This window comes from Loxodonta africana, chromosome 9 (assembly GCF_030014295.1).
Source record: "Loxodonta africana isolate mLoxAfr1 chromosome 9, mLoxAfr1.hap2, whole genome shotgun sequence".
Classification (NCBI taxonomy): domain Eukaryota; kingdom Metazoa; phylum Chordata; class Mammalia; order Proboscidea; family Elephantidae; genus Loxodonta; species Loxodonta africana.
In genome coordinates, this window is record NC_087350.1 from 110340726 (window position 1) to 110353043 (window position 12318).

At 42.7% G+C, this 12318-nt stretch overlaps 1 protein-coding gene across 7 annotated transcripts in view; it reads right to left on the reverse strand.

Moving 5' to 3' along the window:
- KDM4C (lysine demethylase 4C) overlaps positions 1-12318 on the reverse strand; it is a 391685-nt gene that overhangs the window by 300526 nt on the left and 78841 nt on the right. The window contains exon 1 of one of the 7 annotated variants that reach the window (XM_023545269.2): positions 1841-2475. The exons of the other annotated variants lie outside the window; for them this stretch is intronic. The gene's annotated coding sequence lies outside the window, so the exon portion shown is untranslated. Of the gene's footprint in view, positions 1-1840; positions 2476-12318 lie in introns of those variants that run through there. 7 annotated transcript variants of the gene reach the window in all.

Genomic DNA, 12318 nt, shown 5'->3' on the forward strand with positions numbered 1-12318 from the left:
TACCTTCCTAGAGTTGTGGGAGCTGTCTGTGGTTGCACTTCACCTACCCAATCAATCCCCAAGCTTCCTGCGTTCTACTTTTTACCTGTTCACAGGAAAGCTGGTGAACCTGCCTACATCTCTCTCTCCCCACTGCCACCTCTTGGTCTAGGCTATTTCTGCTTCGAATTTCATCAACCTTCCAACCCCTGTCCACATTCCACCTCCTTGTGAAGCTTTCTTTGACCATTATAAATTTCAGCAATCTCATCCCTGTTTTTCCTTCCAGGCCCCTTCATCTATATTTTTCAAGTAGTATTAATTACCTACTATTTTTCATGGTTAGCTGATATTTGATATGCATAAATCATCTGCACCTTGATAGGGTTTGAGTTCTATGAGGTGGAGAACGTGTACCAAAACCCAGAAATTTTCACGTAAATTATCTTGTTTAGCCTTCCTTGTACAGGGAGTTCTGACTGACAGGCAGGCACTCCAATACGTGCCACAGTTACTCAGTGATGTATGTCAGTCTTTGAGGGTATGGAATATTCGTCACATTTCTTTGCATCCTTTGAAAACCATCAAAAAAAAACACCAAAATGCCTACCATCATACATACTCAAGTACGTAACAGTTTGTTGAGACTAATAATTATTCATTTAACCTTTAGGATAGTGTCTTTGTTTCAGATATAATGAATACTGCTAACATCAAAAAACTCTAAATCACTTGCATAAATATGAATACACTAGATACATACAATTTTTTTTTTTAAACCAAAGTCTTTTATGAGTAAAAACAGCTTTTTAATGATCTATTTTGAAGGCCACGGAAAACAGAATAAACCCTTCTCAGCACATCTTTGGGCGGTTTACCGAAAAAAAATTGACCTAAGATGGTGTTAGTCTAGTAGTTGCAATTTAAACACTATCTTGAACTTTAAAGTCAGTCTGACGTTTCAAACTGTAGCAGGTAAAGCTACATTTTTCGAAATGTACTAGAATCATTTCTCTGCTTCAGGTTTTTCTCCCTAGACCTCTTTGGACTTCTTTCAAAATATGATCTGTGCATTTATCTGCTTGCCAGCGCCTCTCAGGCCACTGGTTTTCAGGCCACTCCCTCAAGATCTCCCTGGCTTCTTCTAGGGCCCTGGACAGTCACTAATGTGCTGAGGAACAAGTGCTCTCAGTGCCCCCTGCTGGCCCAGGTCCACCCTCTCTGTGAAGTCCAGGGACCATGAGGGGAGAACTATCCCAGCTCCACGCCCTCCTCTCGCAGGTCATTCCTAAAACAGCGCCGGCCTCTGCGCCCCGTCCCTGCCGAGGCAGCACCTTCCTCCTCTGTTTTTGTTTCTGTTTGCTGTTTAGGTTTTGCTCACAGTTCTCCCAGCTAAAAAATCAAGCCCAAGTCCCTAGGGACAACTTTCTGATGGAAAGCTCTGAACTGACCCTCTCCTGTTCTGTTGGTATACGCTCGTGTGCTTGACTTGCTCTTTACAGTAACTAAAGGATTGAAGAGCTCAGTGAAGAAGAGTAGCTGACCAATAAATATGATTACAGCTCTCCACGGCTACCATTTATTGAGCACTTCTAACACACCAGACCTCGTGCCAAGATCTCGTAAGGTAAGTTCTCCCACTATTCCATTTCACTGATGAGGAAACCAAGATGTTGAGGAATTAGTCCACTTGAGCAAAGTAGATGATATAGCTGGTATCCAACCCCAGACTACCTGACTCCAGCCCCTTATTCCATTCCTGTTTCCCCATCAATCAACACAGTAATGCCCACAGGAATGAAGTTTGAGGGGTCTTATGGATTGAACTGTGTCCCCAAAAAAGATACGTTGAAGCCCTCACCTCAGGTACCTGTGAGTGTGACCTCATTTGAAAACAGGGCTTTTGAAGATGTTATCAGTTAACATGCAGTCACACTGGAGTAGTTGTTGTTGTTAGGTACCGTGGAGTCAGCTGCAACTCATAGTGACCCTATATATAAGAGAATTAAATGCTGCTTAACTCTGTGCCATCCTCGGAATAGTGTCATTGATTTAACTGTGTCCCCCACAAATATGTTACCCAGTTGGCTGGGCCATGATTCCCAGTATTGTGTGATCGTCCACCATTTTGTCATCTGTTGTGACTTTCCTATGTGTTATAAATCCTCTATGATGTTAATGAGGTGGGATAGGCGGCAGTTATGTTAATAAAGCAGGACTCAATCTACAAGATTGGATTCAATCTCTTTTGAGATATAAAAGAGAAAAGTAAACAGAGCGATGGGGGACCACATACTACCAAAAAAAGCAGTGCAGGGGGCAGAGTGTGTCCTTCAAACTCAGGGTTCCTGCGCAGAAAAGCTCCCAGTCCAGGGGAAGATTGATGACAAGGACCTTCCTCCAGAGCTGACAGAGAAAGCCTTCTCCTAGAGTTGACACCCTGAATTTGGACTTCTAGCTTACCCAGACTGTGAGAAAATAGATTTCTCTTTGTTAGAGCCATCCACTTGTAGTACTTCTGTTATAGCAGCACTAGATAACTAGGACAGTAGGTATGTTTGAGCCCATTGTTGCAGCCATTGTGTGGGTCATAATCCAGTATCATTGGTGCCTTTATAAAAAGAGACAGAGAAACGCAGAGGGAAGAGAGCCATGTGAAGATGCGGGCAGAGGTTTGGCGTAAAGCACTGACAAGCCAAAGAACTCCAATGTAGCCAGCCATCACTAGAATCTAGGAGACAGTCATGCAATGAATTCTTCTGAGCCCGCAGATGTAATCGACACAGCCAATAACCTTATTTTGGACTTCTAGCCCCCAGAACTGTGGGACAATAAATTTCTGCTCTTATAAGCCACTTACTTTGTAGTATTTTGTTAGGGCAACCCTAGGAAACTAACAGAGGGGCTCATGAGCTCCCTTTCATGGCATCCGTGCATTACAATGATCACTGATATCACAGGAGGGTGATTCAGCGTTAAGAGAAAAAGTCCCAACAGTCATACAAAATACTTTTCTCGGCTATTTCTGTTTGCCTTTACCCACATTTAAAACTCAAAAAAAACTTTTTTATTTTGAAACTAAAGTTATAATACCAAACCAAACTCACTGCCATCAAGTCGATTCCATCTTATAGTGGCCCTACAGGACAGAGCAGCTTCATAAATCAAAAAGTAAAGAACCTATATTTTATTTCACAAGGTTCATAATTTCTGAAGTAGCTAATTTACAATATTCTTTTTAATCAAGATATAAATTACTAATTAACTGTGTCAAAAAAACTGAAAAACTATGGATTTTATATATGTGGTTATACTACATCTTCATGTTACTGATGATGTTGATTAACAAGTTTTAATATTTCTGCATTTATTAAAGTTTAAGCACTAATATTTTAAATTATGAAGTCTCCTTAGTTAACTGAGGAAAATAGAACATTTTTAAGTCATTTTTAGTACTTAAAAATAGGCAATGTGAGGAACAGAAGGCATGAGTGGGGGGCAACTGTGGTAATGGCCAGCCCTCATTCTGGACAAGGCTCTCACCAAAGGGATGCCCCTTCCCCCAGATCACCACATTTACCCAAAGGTCACACTCCTTCCTCCAAGGACATGGCTCCTTATTCAATTTAGGGCACCTCAGAAGGCTCACGCCAGTGTCAAACTGCCTGTGGTATTTGCAGTGGGCTTTGCTGCAATGGCATCAAAGTCCAACTTCTTCTGCCCAATTTTGCTGTCCTCTCCCCCTACACGGGCCCTCTCAGAGCAGTCCCCAGGAAACCTCAGCACACAAATCTCAGAGTAGGTTTCCCAAGCAACTCTAGCTACTGTAACAACAGCAAACATGTTTTTAAGGAGGTGTCACTTAAATACCCATTCCGAAAACCACGAGCAGGGCATCTAAAAGTATCTAAATTCCTTTCCTCAGGAGGCTTTTTATCTGGGGTCTTTGTAGGGCCTCAGCCCAGGCACCCTGGCCTCCAGGCCAAGGCCCTACAAGGACCCCAGAGAAAAAGCCCCCTGAGAAAAGGGATTCAGCTAGATCTGAGCCACCCTCTAATGCCACCTGTGGCTCCTTCCTGACAGAACACTCAGGTGAATAAGAAACTCTAAAAACAAGCTCTGCACTTAGGTCAGGGTTTTCCAAAGTAGGAACCCATCACAGAAAAATATTCTTTCTAGTTTATACAAGAAATTGAAGATTTTTACCAACTTCTGCATTCTGAAATTGATCAAACACCAATCAGGGTACACTGATAATTACTGGTGACTGGATGCGCAATTTGGAATCAAAGAAGGTGATAGAAACAATGCCGATGATCGCATGATAGAATTCTGCAAGACCAACAACTTCTTCATTGTAAATACTTTCTTTCAACAACACAAAGAGCAACTATACATATGGACCTCACCTGATGGGATACACAGGAAACACATCAACTACATCTGCAGAAAGAGATGATGGGAAAGCTCAAAATCATCAGAGAAAGGCCAGGGGCCAACTGTGGAACAGAGCATCAACTGCTCATGTGCAAGTTCAAGCTGAAGCTGAAGAAAATCAGAACAAGTCCACGAGAGCCAAAGTACAACCTTGAGTGTATCCCACCTGAATTTAGAGACCATCTCAAGAATAGATTCAACATGTTAAAAACTACTAACGACCAGACGAGTTGTGGGATGACATCAAGGACATCACACATGAAGAAGGCAAGAGGTCATTAAAAACACAGGAAAGAAAGAGAAGACCACAATGGATGTCAGAAGAGACTCTGAAGCTTGCTCTTGAATGTCAAGTAGCTAAAGGAAACAGGAGAAATGATGAAGTAAGAGAGATAAACAGATGATTTCAAAGGCTGGCACGAGGAGACAAAGTTAAGTATTATAATCAAATGTGCTAAGACGGTGTGTTAGAAAACCAAAAGGGAAGAATATGCTTGGCATTTCTCAAACTGAAAAGAACTGAACAAAAACGTCAAGTCTCAAGTTGCAATACTGAAGGGTTGTATGGGCAAAATATTGAACAAAGCAGGAAGCAGCAAAAGAAGATGGAAGGAATACACAGAGTCACTGTATCAAAAAGAATTGACTAACTGAGAAGAAAACATTATTTTGTGGTTATTAGAGGGGGGAGGGAGGGAGGGAGGGAGGGCAGAAGAGGGGCATTCACTAATTAGATAGTAGATAAGAACTACTTTAGGTGAAGGGAAAGACACCACACAATACAGGGGAGGTCAGCACAACTGGACTAAACCAAAAGCAAAGAAGTTTCCTGAATAAACTGAATGCTTCGAAGGCCAGTGTAGCAGGGTCAGGGGTCTGGGGACCATGGTTTCAGGGGACATCTAAGTCAACTGGCATAATAAAATCTATTAAGAAAACATTCTGCATCCCACTTTGAAGAGCAGCATCTGGGGTCTTAAACGCTAGCAAGCAGCCATCTAAGATGCATCAATTGGTCTCGACCCACCTGGATCAAAGGAGAATGAAGAACACCAAGGATACAAGGTGATTACGAGCCCAGGTGACAGAAAGGGCCACATGAACCAGAGACTACAACATCCTGAGACCAGAAGAGCTAGATGGTGCCCAACTACAACCGATGACTGCCCTGACAGGGAACATAACAGAGAACCCCTGAGGGAGCAGGAGAGCAGTGGGATGCAGACCCCAAATTCTCATAAGACCAGACTTAATGGTCTGACTGAGAGTTGAAGGACCCCAGTGGTCATGGCCCCCAGACCTTCTGTTGCCCCAGGACAGGAACCATTCCTGAAGCCAACTCTTCAGGCATGGATTGGACTGGACAATGGGTTGGAGAGGGATGCTGGTGAGGAATGAGCTTCTTGGATCAGGTGGACACTTGAGACTATGTTGGCACCTCCTGCCTGGAGGGGAGATGAAACGGTGGAGGCAGTTAGACGCTGGCGAAATGGACAGGAAAAGAGAGAGTGGAGGGAGAGAGCGGGCTGTCTCATTAGGGGGAGAGTAATTGGGAGTGTGTAGCAAGGTGTATATGAGTTTTTGTGTGAGAGACTGACTTGATTTGTAAACTTTCACTTAAAGCACAGTAAAAATTATTAAAAAAAAAAATTTACTAACATTCAACCATTCCAGGAAGCAACATACGATCGAGAACCAATGGTACCGAAGGAAGAAGTCCAAGCTGCTCTGAATACACTGACGAAAAACAAGCCTCCAGGAATTGATGGAATACTGTCATGGACCGAATTACGTGCCCCCCAAAATGTGTGTATCAACTTGGTTAGGCCATGATTCCCAGTAATGTATGCTTGTCCTCCATTTTGTGATTGTAATTTTATGTTGAGAGGATTAGGGTGGGATTGTAACACCGCCCTCACTCAGGTCCCCTCCCTGACCCAAGGTAAGGGAGTTTCCCTGTGGTGTGTCCTGCACCACCTTTTATCTCTCAAGAGACAAAAGGAAAGGGATGCAAGCAGAGAACGGAGACCTCATACCACCAAGAATGCAGCACCAGGAGCAGAGTGTGTCCTTTGGACCTGGGGTCCCTGTGCCTGAGAGGCTCCTCGACCAGATTGAAGACAAGGACCTTCCTCCAGAGCTGACAGAGAGAGAAAGCCTTCCCCTGGAGCTGACGACCTGAATTTGGACCTGTAACCTATGAGACTGTGAGAAAATAAATTTCTCTTTGTTAAGGCCATCCATTTGTGGTATTTCTGTTATAGCAATACTAGATGACTAAGACAAATACCAATTGAGATGCTTCAACAAACCAATGGAGTGCTGAAAGTGCTCACTTGTCTACGCCAAGAAATTTGGAAGACAGCTGCCTGGCCAACTGACTGGAAGAGATCCATATCTATGCCTATTCCCAAGAAAGGTGATCCAACCGAATGTGGAAATTATAGAACAATATCATTAATATCACACGCAAGTAAAAGCTTGCTGAAGATCATTCGAAAGCGACTGCAGCAGTATCATCGACAAGGAACTGCCAGAAATTCAAACCAGATTCAAAAGAGGACGTGGAATGATGAATATTACTGCTGATATCAGCTAGATCTTGGCTAAAAGCAGAGAATACCAGAAAGCTGTTTACCTGTGTTTTATCGACTATGCAAAGGCACTCGACTACGTGGACCATAACAAATTATGGGTAACATTGTGAAGATCGGGAATTTGACTTAATTGTGCTCATGAGGAACTTGTACATAGATCAAGAGGCAGTCATTTGAACAGAAAAAGGAGGTACTGCGTGGTTTAAAGTCAGGAAAGGTGCACCTCAGGATTGTATCCTTTCACCATACTTATTCAATCAGTTTGCTGAGCAAATAATCCGAGAAATTGGACTATATGAAGAAGAACGGGGCATCGTGATTGGAGGAAGACTCGTTAACAACCTGCATTATGCAGATGACACAGTCTTGCTTGCTGAAAGTGAAGTGGACTTGAAGCACTTAGTGATGAAGATCAAAGGCTACAGGCTTCAATATGGATTACACCTCAACATAAGAAAACAAAAATCCTCACAACTGGACCAGTAAGGAACATCATGATAAATGGAGAAAAGATTGAAGATGTCAAGGATTGCATTTTACTTGGATCCACAATCAACCTCCATGGACGCAGCAGTCAAGAAATTAAATGATGCATTGCACCACACAAATCTGCAGCAAAAGACCTCTTTGAAGTGTTCAAAAGCAAAGATGTTCGAGCAAAGATGGACTAAGGTAATACTGGACCTAAGCCACGGTGTTTTCAATTGCCTCATATGCGTGCAAAAGCTGGGCAATGAATAAGGAAGGCCGAAGAAGAATTTAAGCCTTTGAATTATATTGTCAGTGAAGAATACGGAACATACCATGGACTGGCAGAAGGACGGACAAATCTGTCTTGGAAGAAATACAGCTAGAATGCTCCTTAGAAGCAAGGATGGCGAGACTTTGTCTCAAGTACTTTGGTCATGTTATTAGGGGGGATCGGTCCCTGGAGAAGTACATCTTGCTTGGTAAAGTAGAGGGTCAATGAAAAAGAAGACCCTCAATGAGATGGATTGACACAGTGGCTGCAACAATTGGCTCAAGCATAACAATGATCATGGGAATGGCACAGGACCGGGCAGTGTTTTGGCAGAGGACCGGGCAGTGTCTCGTTCCATCGTACACAGGGTCACTTTAAGTCGGAACCAACTCGACAGCACCTAACAACAACAACAGTTTATACATGATTGTTCTCATGTGAGAGTATGAGATATGGACTCCATTTAAGATTCTGATTCCACTAAAACTTTGTTGAGAACAAGGGCTCTGCTACTGCTACGAAAAAAAAGGGAAGAGTGGTCAAAGCTACACAGCTGAACTGTAAGCTTCATAAAGAACATTCTGTCTCGCTCACCAAGGTGGTATCACTGGCCTCTAGCCCAATATCTGACACAGGTGGTGCTCAGTAAATATTTAAAGAATAAACGGGAAGAAACAAACAAAACCATAAACCAGCAAACATAGATGCAATGTTTTCTAATAGGGTCAAGCATTGTTAAAACAGGAAAAAAAAAAATGCCATCTCTAGAAGAATTTAAATTAAATAGGTTGGTGTTGTTAGATGTCATCAAGTCGGTTCCGACTCACTGCGACCCTACGGGACAGAGTAGACCTGCTTCTGTGGGGTTTCCAAGGAACAGCTGGTGGATTTGAACTGCCAGTCTTCTGGTTAGCAACCGAGCTCTTAACCACTATGCCACCAGGGCTCCATTAAATATAGCAATTTCAAAAACTGGTAATACAGGCAGTCCCCAGGTTATAAACAAGATCCATTCCTAAGTGTCTTAACAAATCTGTAGTAAGTGTAGGAACACATACATAACGGTCCTTATTTAGCCTTATTTCAATGCAAGAAAAAAAAAAGCTTCACGTGCAGCAAGCAAAGGTGATCCTAACGAAGAACTGGTTTTGAGTAGGGTTGGTTCACAACATTCAAGGGCAAGTATGATTGTCCGTAAGTCGGACTCTTATAACCCAGGGACTTACTGTAAATGAAAAACATACCCATATAAAGCCATTTGCCCACATCGAATATTTTCTAAAGCCATTTTTTTTTCTAACAAAAAACAATTTTACTTTGTGTAAAAATCTTCTGAGGATAGTATCCTTTCCAAGGAATCATTTATTCAAGTGCATTTATTCAAAGCTACGAATAAGATAAAATGGCTTAAAGGCTTCTACCACGATTGGCTTACCGAGTTCCACCACAATTAACTCCAACAAAATATTGAAGCATTTTTCAAAGAGATTACCTGTGATTGCAGTTTAATCTTCAAGGGAAAACTACCTACGCAGTTTCTTTACAGTAGGAAACTTCGCTGAGAATTGAGAGGCTTCCAAATCAAAAGCACACGTTATTCAAAGCAACCGAGCTACCCAAAGATAACACAAGCAACACACAAAATGAAAAAAAAAGGGACAGCCTGGAATTTTAAAAAAACAGTAAATGGTCAAATCTGCTAACACCTGACATTTTCTAAATAAAGTTAATCTTCCTCACTAAGTAGGGAGAAAGAGAGAGAGAACTCACAGGAACTGAAGACAAAGAAAGGCCTCCATCTCAACAAGTCCTTTGTGTGGAGAACACCTTCCAAAGAACATTCACTTTTTAAACCACGTTTCAAGAAAGACTGTTATATGGGTTTGTTCGTAATGTTTGTTTGTTTTTGTCTCTGATCAGAAAATCACTTCAGATATTACACACTATGTCCTCACGGAAAGGTATGTTGTAAATTAACATTCTAAAAACTTTATGCATGAGTCCTGGAATAACTTACGGAGCTTTGAACCAACACAAGCTCACAAATAAGCAGTCACCAGGAGGGAAGGAGGAAGAAACAGATTCACAACAGTTGGTTATGTTAAATCTGGAGTGGGTTTTCTATAGATTTCCCTTAGGCAAGCTATAGAAATCTGATCTTATCACTCAACCGGAACATAGTAGAGTGTCTAAAAACATCTAATGGTTTTCTGCAGCTTCTATAAACTCCTCTACATCAGGCCAATTCTACCCAAGGCATCACACAGGATGCAGGATTTTATTATTTTATAGGCTAATTACATGAAATTTATCCATAGGAAACCTAAGAGAGAATTATAAGAAGATCAATGAAGACTGAAGGTTACATAAAGCTGTACCTGTATATGACATACAAGTTAGCAGATCCCAAAAGCCTGCTTTAATAACTACAAGGCCTATCTGTGCCCGGGGTGATGCCTGGCCCTACAAGGTGAGGGTACACATGGTGTTGTCCTACAAAGAGAGGGCACAGGTGGTGTTGTCCTACAAAGGGAGGGCATAGGTGGTGGGGTCCTACAGAGGGAGGGTGTAGGTGGTGGTGCCCTACAGAGGGAGGGCGTAAGTGGTGGTGTCCTACAGAGGGAGGGCGTTTAAGTGGTGGTGTCCTACAAAGAGAGGGGTACGTGGTGGTGTCCTACAAAGGGAGGGTGCATATGATCTCATCCTACAAAGGGAGGGTGCACAGGGCACTATCCTCAAGAAGCTGAAAATACAGCTGGGGAGACAAGAGCAAAATGCACAGATCGATGAAGGAGGTGCTCTAGGACAACAGTACATAATAAAGTGGTACAAACTACTAAAAAACTCGTTGCCGTCAAGTCGATTCAGACTCACATCAACCCTACAGGACGGAGCAGAGCTGCCCCCATAGGGTTTCCAAGGCTGTGATCTTTATGGAAGCAAACTGGCATATCTTTCTTCTGCAGAGCAGCTGGGGGGTTCAAATCGCCAACCTTTAGGTTCACAGCCAAGCACTTTAACCACTGCGTCACCAGGGTTCTTTTACAAACTACCAGAGTTATAAAAACCACAAGAAAAGTGAGCAATATTGGCTCAAGTATGCAGGAAAAAACTTACAAATCACAGGATTTTGAGTTTCAGGGCCAGTGAGCAAGCAATCTGTCTCCTCCCTCAGCCAGGACCTTGGGTAAAGGCAGTCAGTCCCTCGTTCAGAATGCTTTTGCAAGGAATAAGTTAAGTAGCATATATTTCAATGACTCTGCTATCCAAAAAGATATATATTCCATACATCTTAAACAGCCCCATAGGATATTTTTTCAAATCTTTCAAAAAATGAATTAAGAACCAACTGGAGTAATTCAATCAGCTGTCCTGAGATTTTAAGCAAATACAGGTTCACATGTATTTGGGAGTTGTCTGTGTCTTATAGATTTGTTTTTCCCTGCAGCACCCCTTCCTCATAATTCATGCAACAGCATTCACTCTCCTGACGGGGAGCTACCTCCCCGACCAACCAATTCTAACAGGGCTGCCAGGCTTCCTGCTCTGCTCCTACCACCACAGGAGTGCCCCAGTCATAGTGCCTCATATCCCTGGCCTCAGTGACTTAGCCAGGAGATGACCACAGCAGCCGAGTCAGACCAATGTCCCAGGTAGGGTAGCTTTCCTCTCTGGGATCTGGCTGGGAAGGTCTGAGCCAGAGAGAAGAATGAAGGCAACACAAGAAGCGGGACCCAGAAGCAGCACACCCTGATAATTACCAATGGCTCCAGATGTCCTGGCCTTCAAGGAACCAAGAAAGTCTCAACTAAGTAGCCTCAAGCTAGAGAAATCCAATGCAGGCAATATTGCTAAAGTGAATTAAAATGGATCCTAAATAGCCTAGGAAACGGCACAGAAGTTAACTTTAAAATACAAATCAGTTGGCCTGCACTACCGAAGACTATCAAGGACTAATGTATGACCTCAGAACCAGGTCTCAAATTCTGCCTCTTCTGATTTCCAAGAAGAATATCTAAAGAAGAAATCCAAAGTGCCAAGCATCTGAAGATGGGCCATTGGTTTCTCCCACTCTCACATCCAGCTGAGGCCCCACGCCCACTAATCTATCAATTATCACGAGATTAGAATCAAGCCACATTTTGCCCTTCTGAAAATCCTCTCTAATGCCACAGTTTTGTCAAAAAAAGAGAGGCGTGTTTCTCTTTTGTTTCTGCAGGAGATCTCACTGAAAGCAAGCTGATGGTGTGAAAAACAAAGGCTTTCTGCCTGCCAACTTCCTCCTTCTTTAGGTTTCCTTTAGATTTCTCTTTAACCCTATGAGGAGAGTCAGACAAATGAAGAGTTCATATCCCAGGCCAGGACTCACTAATGGCTAGAAAAAGCATTTCAGGGTCTAAAAGTCCCAGAGTCCTCATCTATAAAAAAACAAACTCACCACCAATTTGATTCTGACTCACAGTGACCCAACAGGACAGAGTAGAACTGCCCCACGGGGATTCCAAGGAGCGGCTGGTGGATTCAAACTGCTGACCTTTTGGTTAGCAGCCAAGGTCTTAACCT